This window comes from Haliotis asinina, chromosome 3 (genome assembly GCF_037392515.1).
Source record: "Haliotis asinina isolate JCU_RB_2024 chromosome 3, JCU_Hal_asi_v2, whole genome shotgun sequence".
Taxonomy (NCBI): Eukaryota; Metazoa; Mollusca; class Gastropoda; order Lepetellida; family Haliotidae; genus Haliotis; species Haliotis asinina.
In genome coordinates this window covers 76982585-76995452 of record NC_090282.1, presented here as the reverse complement: position 1 = coordinate 76995452, position 12868 = coordinate 76982585, and the positions used below count along the sequence as shown (strand labels likewise).

Genomic DNA, 12868 nt, shown 5'->3' with positions numbered 1-12868 from the left:
TGAAAGAAAAAAATCAGTGAAAATTGACAAATTCTTAACAATCAAATCAAATCAACAAACACCAAATGCAGCTGTCGTGCACGACATTTCATGTGCAGCAATTTGATGCACGAGCCTCCTGCAGTTCATCAGCATACGACTCTTGCTCCACATCGAATGTTGTTTTCCGATGAAGTTATAGTACATATTTACTGCGGTTGACGTTTGCTGTTGGGGACGGCCATGTGTAATGAGTTGTGTAATGTGTCATGAATTCGACTGATTTCAAACTTATCATGTGACTCTTCTTTGTGTCCCCTGTAAGATACTACTGTCAAGAAGTCATATGCGTTTCCAGTCAATATAAGCACTGTTTTTACTTGTAAGTGGATCCCATTTGGCTACACACAGCGGCATAGCGTTTTACCCATTACTGCAGTAGAACAGGTACCAATCTCATTATATTTTTGAGAAACAGTCTGGTAACATTTTGATTTTCACTCATTTCTAAGCACGCCGCGAAGGAATCAATAAGGAAAGCATTCTAACGACGTTAATAGGATTTATTTACCAAAATAATTAGCGACTCAAAATTAGAGATACAAGTTTTTGCTTTGATCAGAGCAAAGTTTCTGCCATTTACATGGGAACTTCAAAAACGACTCTACATGACACACAACAAATATAGTTGCATTTAAGACATCAGATAATACGTTCTTCCATGCTTCATTTCCTTCAAGAAATGTGTATTTGGAAAACCCTATATCTATAAGGGGAAGCATTCAAAGACCGTATGCATTATATACATGAACGAAATATTGATAGAGATGTTATCCCAGGTAACAAGACACTAATGACATCGTCAAATTGCAGTAATAAATGGATAATATATAACTGACACTCAAGTTTATGTCACTGCCAAGTATATATTAACATGGTGGAAATGCACAATATTTTATAAAGATTCTATGACAGAATATTTTATTGAAATATCGAAATGCTACACGTGCCACATCTTCAGTCTGCCAAGGGTCACACTGATAACGAAGGTCCAAGACCAGTATCTTGTAAGTGTCAACAGATAGAGATAGGCTAATCCAATTTATCGTGTACTTCACTCGTGGTCACACTGATATCGAATGTCCAAGACCAATATCTTGTATGTGTCAGCAGATGCATCATGTCTTTCGCTTGTCAACGCCGTTGTGGTCAAATACGTTATGGAAATCTTTATGTAATTCTGACAGATAGAGTAACTTAACTTCGCAGTAGGTACGTTATCGGTACTCGAATTAGGCAATAGGATTTAGATACAACAACTTATCAGCAATATTATCAGTAAACCCGATTAGCTATGACAACTTGGAAAAGGTATAAAACAGGGACGACCACAGTCACAAATCATCCTGTGACTGTAGCGTAATAAACCCCTTGTTTATTTACTCAGGTAAGACCCTTTACTTTCCTCTACCTTGGCAAATCGTTACCATTACTGTTCAATGTTTTCTGCAATACATTTTTGCTATCGTGACCACACGTTAAGATCCTTGGCAAGGTCGTTATGTTTAGGTGGAACGTGGTCGTTAATATATTTTAGACTATTACTCTCTATTGCTCTGTTCAGGAGCAGCTAGGTACCCTAGTGGTTAGAGTGTTTGCTCGTCACGCTGAAGGCCCGGGTTCGATTCCCCACGTGGGCACAATGTGTTAAGCCCATTGCTGGTGTCCCAAGCTATTGCTGAAATATTGTTGTGTAAAACCCAACTCGCTCCCTGTATTGCTGTTCATGTTTTGTCTGTTTGATAATAGTGGTTCCGTGGCTGTCGTGGAGCGTGTCGTGTATTGTTTAAATTATTGTATTATGAGTAAATACTTTCCCGTGTTGAATGATCCTGGTATAATGTATAGAGTGTGTTCGACACTGTGTATTTCATTATGTACTGCGTAATGTTGTTTTGGATATGCTAGTATTATAAGATGTATGAACGAAATTGTGTTGATGTTATGTGTTAGAAATGTATCTCGATTTATGTAGTATGTGTCGTGTACATCGACGTATGATGATTATGTACTTTGTATATCGGCCTATAATGATAATGTATTTTGACACCTGATTACCGTTTCAATATGATCCAATAATTATTTGTACCTAATCATGTAAAAATCATCCTGTGACTGTGGCGCAATAAACTCCTTGTTTATTTACTCAGGTTCTCGTGTTGTATGTGGGTTGGTATAGTTACACCTCCTAGCTGCCAAGCGAGCTGATTCCCCAAACTCGCGAGTTAACATATATAATAACGGCATGTAGCCAGCGTCTGATTGGGGCGGTTGCAGCTGTTCGTAGCCTCTCTCGTTATTCACATCCGGGATCACATCATACTGAGACCCTTCACTGTCGCGTGATCCATTAAACTCATGGAGTGAGATTTCCTCTGCCCTGCGTGATCCACTAAATTCATCTGGCCTGTTGTCAGGGTTGATTGGTGGTATACTTCTATGGAAGTCCGGACACCTCGCACACTCTCTTCTCCTGAAATTGAGCAGATCGATGCTCATGATGTTGGTCACTGGATTGTCGGATCCAGACTTGATTATTTACAGACCGCAACCATATGGTTGGAATATTGTTGAGTGCGAAAGTCACTCACACTCTCTCCTCCTGATATAAACAAGTTTTCAAAAGTGTTCATAAATGTTGAGGGTTTCAGATACACACATACCAAGAAGGAATTTCTGTTAATGTTATAAGATTGGGAGATATAATAATGCCAGTTACTCACAGTACTGTCATAGAAACTGCATTACAAATTATTCATTTCAGGTTCACGATATTGTCTGTTTTGCTGGTTTTATCTGGCGTAATTTCTTTCGCCTCTATCAAAATGAGTTTGAGAACATTTCACCTGACGATTATGATCACAATGACAAGGATGAGAACGCCGAGACATGATGACAAGATGACGACAAGTCTGTGAAGGGACTGGACGTAGGAGTCGTGGGACACTGAAACCATGACAACAGTAGCATCGTTATGCACAGTACCCGCCATATGTGTGTGTGTGTATGTATGTATGTATGTATGTATGTATGTATGTATGTATGTGTGTGTGTGTGTGTGTGTGTGTGTGTGTGTGTGTGTGTGTGTGTGCAAGCGTGTGTACACATGTACGCATGTTAGTCGTGTTCGCATATACTCAAGTGCGTAGGTACGTGCGGATGGGTAGTATCTGCCGGGTTTTGATATAAACGCAAAGACATAAAGATAGCTCTATACGGATTGATTTTTTGTCAGACTGAAGAAAAACCGCGCTACTCTTCCTACCATTCCCCGAAACAAATGTGCTTCATTAGATATTTTCCTTGAGAGGGGGTGGCTCCTCTTTATGTGATAATGAATGTGAAAAAGTTTAGAAATCACTTGACATTTTCTATTTGACGATTTGTTTTCATTATTGGAAGTAACCCTTTATGAAATTCTTTCGGTTTTCCCCCTGGACTTGAATATATACAATATTAATTTGGCCAAGCATACCCTCTATCTACACTTGAAACAAGGCAATGTGTTTAACTGTGTTCTATTCACTTAAAAAAGCTACTGAATAGGACAGCGATTGTAAGCGGCCTCCTCTGATTTCCCAACTACAGTACGAATAGCTGGTTCATGACTAATGACTAATATAACAAACAATTACCTTCAAATGGACCCACAATACAAACCTGAGCACAGTGACCATCTTAACATCAAAGGACACGTAACGCACGTTACACAGTAATCTCGTACTTGCGATACTCACATCCCTGGCAGGACCCAGTGTTTCTGTTGCAAACTGAACAGTGGCCGGGACACTCCATGTCACAGTAGTCTCCCCACAGTCCATCTCGACATCCCAGAGTACAGACAGGTTTACTTCCACCTGTGTCGTTAGTGGCACATTGCATATCTGTACAGCTGCTACTGCATGTGAGCCTACAGTGCTGACCGTATCTACCAGCTACACATCCTTCTGGACACGAACCATTGTCTCTGATACACTTGTCGGTGGCACAGTTCTCAGGACATTTAACAGAACATGTGTCTCCATGCCAGCCCAAAACACACCCATAGTCACATTTCCCGTTGTTCTGACTGCAGGTTTCATTCAGACAATTGTCGCTGCATTTCTCCTGGCACTGTGGTTTGAAGAAGCCAGGTTTACACGGGCTACATCTCCCATCTCTCCTAGATATTTCACTGCCACAGTTCCTGGAACACTTCTTCCTACATCGTTCACCATAATATCCATACACGCCATGCATAAACCATTCTGGTGGTATGTACCGTGGAGACATGTGTCACTGCAGGCTGAGTTGCAATGCCATCCATACATCCCCTCTATGCACCCATGTGTACACCTGTTGTGCTGTTGCATAATGTGTTTAGACATTTACTATTGTATTGTTTGTCACATTTCGCTCCGTATAAGTTTCCTGAACACCCACGGATACAAGAACCATCTCGACGGGCACAGTTCGAGACGCCGTACCCACAAACCTCACAGTGGTCACAGTTGAATTCACATTGTTGTCCATATCTCCCCTCAGTGCAGCCATCAACACATTCCCCTGACCACTGGTAACACACCAGACTCCGGCACCCAGCTCCACAATGTTTGTTACAGGCTTCTCCCCATCTTCCCGTTACCGGACACGGTCTGGTACATTCATCATGGTCATCCTGAGCTTGTCTGTGACACTGTGTGCAAGAATCTCCAGTCCTGTACATACCTACTGGACAATCTATAGATATAGAAACCAACAATAGAAGTTATACGTCGTTCCGCTATGAAAAAGATCATAATTGGATCGGTTTGCAAATTCGAACCCTCATTCACGTTATATTCATAGCAAAAGCAGGTGTGAACCAAGTACGATATGGCCAAACATTAATGCAGGTGTGCACATTGTACAACTGGCAATCCTTTGACATATCCTGACCGTTAAGGTGAAACAGTTTATGTATGTACATATATATACATGTTCCGTGTTTTTAACTTACAGTAAACTACAAATATAACGACAATCACGTGTATTTTGGCCACAGTGCGGATAACTATGGTTTCATCGGTCCCTATGAGGCCATTGCATGATATTCCATCCTCGATGGAGACGGGGAGACGATCTGGATGAAATTAGCGTATTTCTACATTTTATCCACAATGTATAGGTTGAAAATGATTAATAATTTCATTCTCATAACCTTAGCATGGCTTCACCTCATTATCTCCTCTAGATTACAGTGACGCGTTTGTTACCTTAAAGCTTTGTTAATTTTTTAAATGGTCAACATGACGGGAACAATAAAATATTATAATATTATAAATATCAGCTGTAGCAAAAACGAAGAGTTACATACAACCGCAGACAGAATTTTAATTTCACGAATTGTCTATACAGTTACCCATAAACGCATTTGTCACCTCAATCATAAATAGAATGAATGGATATAGAAATGTATTCACTGTCATGTATTAACACGGACGCATTTTAAAGAAATGTTCGTTGGCGAGTTCCACTTTCATATGTTCGACTATTGTTATTGCCTCGTAGGCAACTACCCCATACTGAATTCATGTACTCTCTTTGAACTTTGGAAAAAAAACATGGTGGACTATGCAGGGTCTCTCTTTGATAATTGGGACAACGTTTCCCAACTTTTTCAATGAATTAGGTGGTTCGCTGGAAAAGGAACTGAAGAATTAATAACATAATGGTAATGTGTAAAACATATACCAAAACTGAACTGTCACAGTCGATGGTAAACAGAGTTCCAAATGCTTGAATTTCCTGCGCAGTTACTCATCCACCTTCAAATGCACACAGACGTTTTACAGAACCATTGCCATGAGAAGGTCAGCATGAAACACGCCCATTTGATCACTCCATGGTATGGGTTTCTACAAAGGCAGCGCCTTTCAGCTGATCTCAGTGATGATTCTCCGGTCAAATATAATGACATCTTCGTTTTGAATGCTGTACCGTTTTCTCCCATGGTACAGTCTCCATTAATCAGTTATTCCTTACTATTTTCAAGGAGTAACGCTTATTTTAGTGAACACATTTTCGAAATGTTGGGCGAAGACACTGTAACTGTCGCCGCGGCAAGCAAAATTTGTAACAATGAGGGCGAGATTTGACATGCTGGTTTTATCGACTGCAGACACAGCTATATACTCCAAACGAAGAGTGGACATTTTGAAAGCTGACGGGAGTGTTCTCAAGATCTGCAAGTTGTACATCTAAATATAACTGACGAACAAGCCGCAGTATTTCTAGTTTCGGTTGCAAAACTATGTGTTAGTATCTTCCATTGATGATGATTAGTCCCAGGCCATTTCAGTTATAGACCCACAGATTAACCCAAGATTGTGCGCTATGTACAATTTACTTATACTGCAATCCAAGTGTGTACAGGCAGATGATACATCTCAGATCTGTGGTCCCTTCTATCAAACGTAGTGACTGTAACAAAAACCATCATGATGTTCACTGCACACATGCGACGAACTTGCAACTCTATAAGCCTTCATTTCACGTGAATGCTGAAGCACGGTGATATTGTAAAATCTAGACACATGTCAGTTTTCTTCCTGAGCTCCAGTTACCTTCATTGTTCACGTGTTAGCAGTTGTGCAGAAGGACATGTACTGGGTTCGTTTTTCAGTCATATTCTCTATTTCCTTAACATCTGCTTTAAATGTCTGTGAATTGGACATCGTCTTTAATTACAGCGCCTTTTGCTTTAAATTACAGTGTATTAGTATGTAAATAGTGAGCTAGCATCCAATTCGAACTATCTCGACTGTGTGGTTATAGAACAAGTACAAATCGGGACACTGAAACGGACACTACTGTATCGACTGTATTCAACATAACGGACGTAATATGTTGCTATCTATCTATCTATCTATCTATCTATCTATCTATCTGTCTGTCTGTCTGTCTGTCTGTCTGTCTGTCTATCTATCTATCTATCTATCTATCTATCTATCTGTCTGTCTGTCTGTCTATCTATCTATCTATCTATCTATCTATCTATCTATCTACACGTGTATCCATGTTTATACATGTCATATAACGTTTCAAAGGCCACAGGCCCAATAAACATACAAATTACAGAACGTGTAATGAATGCAGGACTAACATGATATGTATCACACATACTGAAGTGATATTCTGCGCCTCAGCTACAAAAATATAAACTTTGATAATGGACATACGGTAGACTTATATTGTCTTAACATAAGATTTACAAATTTATAACATGTTTGATTTTCATAATAAAAATCTACGTATTTAATCCATTACAGATCATCACAAGGGATTCTCATTTTCTACATGGGTTAATTCTGATTTTGCACAGTAGAAACACGTTCTTTCATCTTCGTCTTCATTGTAATTCTGTTTCTGTTCGCAACTACAGAGAAATCTGATGGCAGATTGTAAGACCGATTTATCGTTTATACAGGTTTCCATGGTTAGAGTTGTTTTGAAATAAGAATATGTTCTTAATTTATCTTTCATTATACCGTTGTTGATATCCACAATCCCGAATGCGCTGTTTGAAATCTAATAGAAATAATCCCGTGTAAGACCGATTTATCGTTTATACAGGTTTCCATGGTTAGAGTTGTTTTGAAAATAGAATATGTTCTTAATTTATCTTTCATTATACCGTTGTTGATATCCACAATCCCGAATGCGCTGTTTGAAATCTAATAGAAATAATCCCGTGTCCCCCTGAATTACCCATGTATATAAACAAACCGTATTGAAAGAGAATGTTTTTGATATAAATTGTCCATGATTTACGTCCAGCGTTGCCCAGTCCAAAGAGCATAAGACTCTATGCTCTATGGACTGGGCAAAGCTGGGTGTGTAGTCCCGTATTTAATACATCTAAAGATGAGCTGAATGTAAATCCGATGACGTCCAGGTTCTCCCAAAATGGCTGTGGCATGTACTGATAGCTTAAGACAGGCCCAAATACGTTTCAGGAAGTTGGTCTGTACTTTTCCAGTCCATCGGCATGGTTTGTATCCTCAGATTTCTGTTCCATAAGTTAGTATCGGTAATACCATGGTGTCAAACATCTTGATTGCAGTGGTTATGAGTAGGCCACCTGAAAGGTACTCTACTCTGTCGATTAGAATGCAGACCTTTTCGGCTTGCTGTGCTAGTATATATGTATCTATAAAAATCCGAATGCTTTCTCACTGGTGTAAAATGCTAGTACTCCCACACAAACTGTCATCCAAAATATACTCTCTCATGTATACCCTGAAGTCAGCCTGTCCTAATTATACGTTTAACTTACTTTCGGCAATAGAAAATATCTTATGGGATACTGGCTTTTACCATGTATGGATGTCACAGTCTATTGTTTCTCCAAATGTTTTAAAAACTAATGTTAAACGGGTTCTCATTGATCTGTTTTATCAGTCATGGAATGCAACAGCAAATGCTTCCTCAAAAGGCAAATATTACATTCTTTATAAAGAAGTACCTGATCTAAATTCCAATCTTCTGGAACTGCCTCCAAATCTTAGAATATGGTATACACGCTTTAGAACAGCTAACCACAGATTACCTATAGAAACTGGAAGATGGACTAGTATCGCTGTTTCTGATAGGAAATGCACACTATGTAATGATGCAGTGGGCGACGAATACCACTTCCTTCTAATATGCTCAGGTCTAGCAACGCTAAGAAATAAATATCTGCCTAGGTACTTTTGTAATAATCCTTCATTAGATAAATTCATCTCAATAATGAAATCACATTATAAACCACTCACTTTGAAATTAGCTAAATATATCAAGGAAGGTTTATGTCTGTACAAATGAGACTGCCATGTGCAAAATTCTAATTTTTTTTTTATTGTTGACTTGTACAAACCATACTGTACATATTGTAAATCATCTGTATGTTCTCTGTGTCACTTTGTGTGATTTATGAGAATAAACTTCTTCTTCTTCTTCTTCTTCTTCTTCTTCTTCTTCAAAGTAAAGAAGTTTTGGGGTAAGTGACCGTCCGAAGTAATTATAACATGAAACAACTTCAATATCTGACTCCTCATAGAACCATCTTTCGGAATTTCTGAATCTTCCTTCATTTCTGAAGACGATGATTCGGAAAGATTGAGACGCATTACCCATTGAGTTTAGAGTACATATCTCTCACTACAGAAAGTAAGTTCCCATGAAAAATCACAAATCTTTCCGAGAACATTTCGATAAATATTTACACACCATTCCTTGTAAAGTGGACATACTGTCTACAGTTGACCGAGTTTGTCTAAATCCGATTTGGTTCTCATGAGTTGTATTGTTTAGAAGTGCCCTCACATTTGAAGTTTCTCGTTTAGAGGTTTCGTCAAAACTTTACCAAGTACTGGGAGTAAGGATATTTCTCTGTAATTATTGATGTCATTTTTCGAACCCTCTTATGAAGCGGAAATATATCTGATCGTCACCATGCCACGGGGTATACTCCTGACGTCATGATTTGGTTGAAAGTTTAACACACAAAGGAACTATGATATCAAGTTGGTGTTGAAATAGTTGTGCTGGTATTTCATCTGAACCTGAAGCTTCGTATGTTTCAGCGTCATTATTGTGTGTTGTACTTGTTCATGTGTTGATCGGGGTGTTGATCGGGTATACCAGATTCACAGTCTCCTCTGTGCCTTGTTTTGTGAGAATGCCTGTAATTTCAGCTGTTAGTGATGGTGTTCATATACTCTCTGTTAAAAGTAGTCGAACCATTCGGCTGGTTTGATGTTGTTTCTCTCTTTCGCTCGTTTCAATTTCTTTATTTCATTCCAAAGTTCTTCTGTGTCAGTCTCTTGAAACTGTCAAATTTGATTTTTATATCATTCTTGAACAGTCTTTTCTTATAATTGCAGACTTTCTTACAGTTGGACCTGTGACGATCATATGCCTGTGGACTGATTGATGTATTCGGTTGTCTGAATTCATCAGAACTTCTCCCGTTTTCCTGTCTCATACGCGCTGTCCCACCAGGGCCCTCTCGCACAAAGCAAAGCACCACGACTATCTTAAGCCTGTGTTGTAGAAAGGGAGTCACAATCATTGTAGCGCTAAGATCACTTCGTGCAAGACAGCATTGGTTGGCTGTGTCCCGCGCTGATGATCACGTAACCCGTATCGTCTACGCATAGGTATCGCTGCTCTCACGAATAAGTCACAGCCAAATCAACATTTTCTGTGATTGGATCGTAGGTAGCATCTATCTCAGATTTGGAATGTTCATCGGTTTCCCCACAAATCTTATTAAAATGTCTCATTCACATATTCACTTTTTGTCCCTCTGTTGATTGTTACACCCAGTTGACACAATAGGGGGAAATGATCAGACATATCAATGTTCATAATTTCAAATTTCCTAACAGGGTGGAACAGATCCGAGTTCGCACGTAAACGCTGTAGAACTGTGTTGGGGTCAATACGGCGAAGGCCTGGGATGGTCCGGGCAGTCATCACTGCAGTCTGAAACCTGTGGTGAAGATGGGTCACCCTTATCCATCTGTCCAGTTTTGGCGTTGTTACACGTGGACGTCCAGAACGTGGCCGATCGATGACGTTTGTGTTCTGGTAGCGTCTCACCTGTGCAGAAATGGTGTTCCGGTGTCCAGCCACTTGTCGTTGAGACATTCCCACACGGACCATCCCAATGGCCTAATGGCGTTGTGCAGACGTTAGCCTTGGCATGCTATGCGTTTCAAAAGCCGTTTAATTTTTCGAACGATCGCAAGGGCAGGGGTTGAGCTTCCCAAAGTGACAGTATTGTATGGCATTCATTTCCTCTCTCTCTCTTTCCCGGAATGCACGTGCAAGAACGTATTGCACGTCTCAAGGACGAAACCACTGACGTCACTGAACGTGGCACGTGCATGCATGTTGGATACATGTCACTTATCACTGAGTTTTAATCCTTATGTGTCTACACAGGTGTGATACATTTAGATTATAAATTTGTGTATGCACAGTTTCCTTATATGCCTAGTATACCTTGCATATCTGTAACAGTCTAGATCCAAAGTTATTTACATTTTTGTCTTTATTGGAGCGACACACAGAGAGCTCATTATTATCATACACTTATCAACAGTCTCCAGGAAAGTAAGTCTACACTATCTTCTTCAGTAAAATCACTGTCCTCTGCTGTGCTGCTGTTAAAGTCTTCTGTCAGAATAGCATCAGCATCATATTTGTTGTTGATCTCACATAAAGCATCCTCTAGGTAATCCAGGCTATCCTTTCCTTTGTTTGCATAGTACACTGAATTCTCTGGTGAGACATTTACAAAACCTATGAATAACTCTGTTTCCAACATGAAAAATACCATATCTAATGCAACATATAGTCTGGTTCATAATTATTGAGAATTTTTCTTCTTATTTTGAGCTATCCTAACACCTCAACTGATTCACTGATACTTAAAACTAAGTAATGGTATAAGGGAGGTAACTCATCTTGGCCTACTGAGTATAGTACAATTAGAGTTACCTCCCCTGAATTTGTAGCAGACGTCATTTTCCTCAACACTGTCAACAATGTCTGCTGAAGATAAAAGAAGGTTGATTTTTGAGTTGTGTAATCAAGGAATTGGTGATGTAAATACATTGGCAGAGAGAACAGGAACTCCTCTTTCTACTGTGTATAGGATTAGGAAGAATTTTAAAGAGGGAAAGGATTTTGGGCACCAGAAAGGAGCAGGGAGACCCAGAAAATTGGACTTCTCAGATCGCGTTCGACTGGGAATTTTAGCGTCTAAAAAGCAAAGGGCAAGCATCTCCAACATCAGGTATGAAATGATAGAAAGGGGATCAACAGTTGTATCAAAATCTACAGTTAGAAGAAATTTGATTGATCTTGGATGGGAGAAAAAGACTGGAATTCCTTCTCCTCTCATGAAACAAGAACATAAAGACAGGCGTGTTGAGTGGTGTTTGGCACATGAAAACTTTGACTGGGAAAATGTGATTTTTACTGATGAAAGCTCAATATGGGTATATCCCAATAATGTTAAAATATGGACAAAGTCTGCGTCAGCACCGTTGTATCGACGACCTAAATACAGCCCAAAGTTTCATGTATGGGGAGGGATATCCTTTTTAGGAACGACCCCGCTGTGTGTGTTTGAGGGAAATCTGACAAGTCAACGCTACACTAACATATTAGATCATTTTCTCCTTCCAAGTGCACATGTGTTTAATGGAAATGACTGGATTTTGCAGCAAGATAATGATCCTAAACACACCGCAAAACATGCCAAGCGGTGGTTTCAGGAGAAAAATGTGACTGCATTACCATTTCCTGCATATAGTCCTGACTTAAATCCCACTGAGAACATTTGGGGGATGATGAAGTAATGTGTGAATCAAAAGGGGTTGACAAAAATTGAAGACATGAAGAGAGAAGTGGTCCGATACTGGGACAGCATAACTCACGAGACACTAACCTCTCTGATAGGAAGTATGCCTACCCGTCTTAGACTGTGCCGTGAAGCTCAAGGAGACTTGGTAAAATGTTAAATTGTTACCTACACAACATGAAAAGGTCAGTTCACTTTCACAAAGATTCAATTTTATCTGATTTGTTCTCGTTTAATAATATGAAATGCTTTAGCTATTCTCAATAATTTTGAACCATACTGTATATAGCATCTTTGTAATGACAAAATTCTGTTCACACATTTAGTTAATACTTTGTGAATATATTGTATTACCAGAAGTTATTGAAAATTATAGGAACATGTTTAATTGGATTTCTAGTATAAAAAACCGTGACCAGCTATCAAGTGCATGGTTTCATTTAAGTGAGA

The 12868-nt window shown here is 39.3% G+C and overlaps 1 pseudogene; it reads right to left on the bottom strand.

Annotated features, from left to right (window-relative positions):
• Positions 1–402: 402 nt before the first annotated feature.
• LOC137279047 (scavenger receptor class F member 2-like) lies at positions 403–11389 on the bottom strand (annotated as a pseudogene).
• Positions 11390–12868: the final 1479 nt, after the last annotated feature.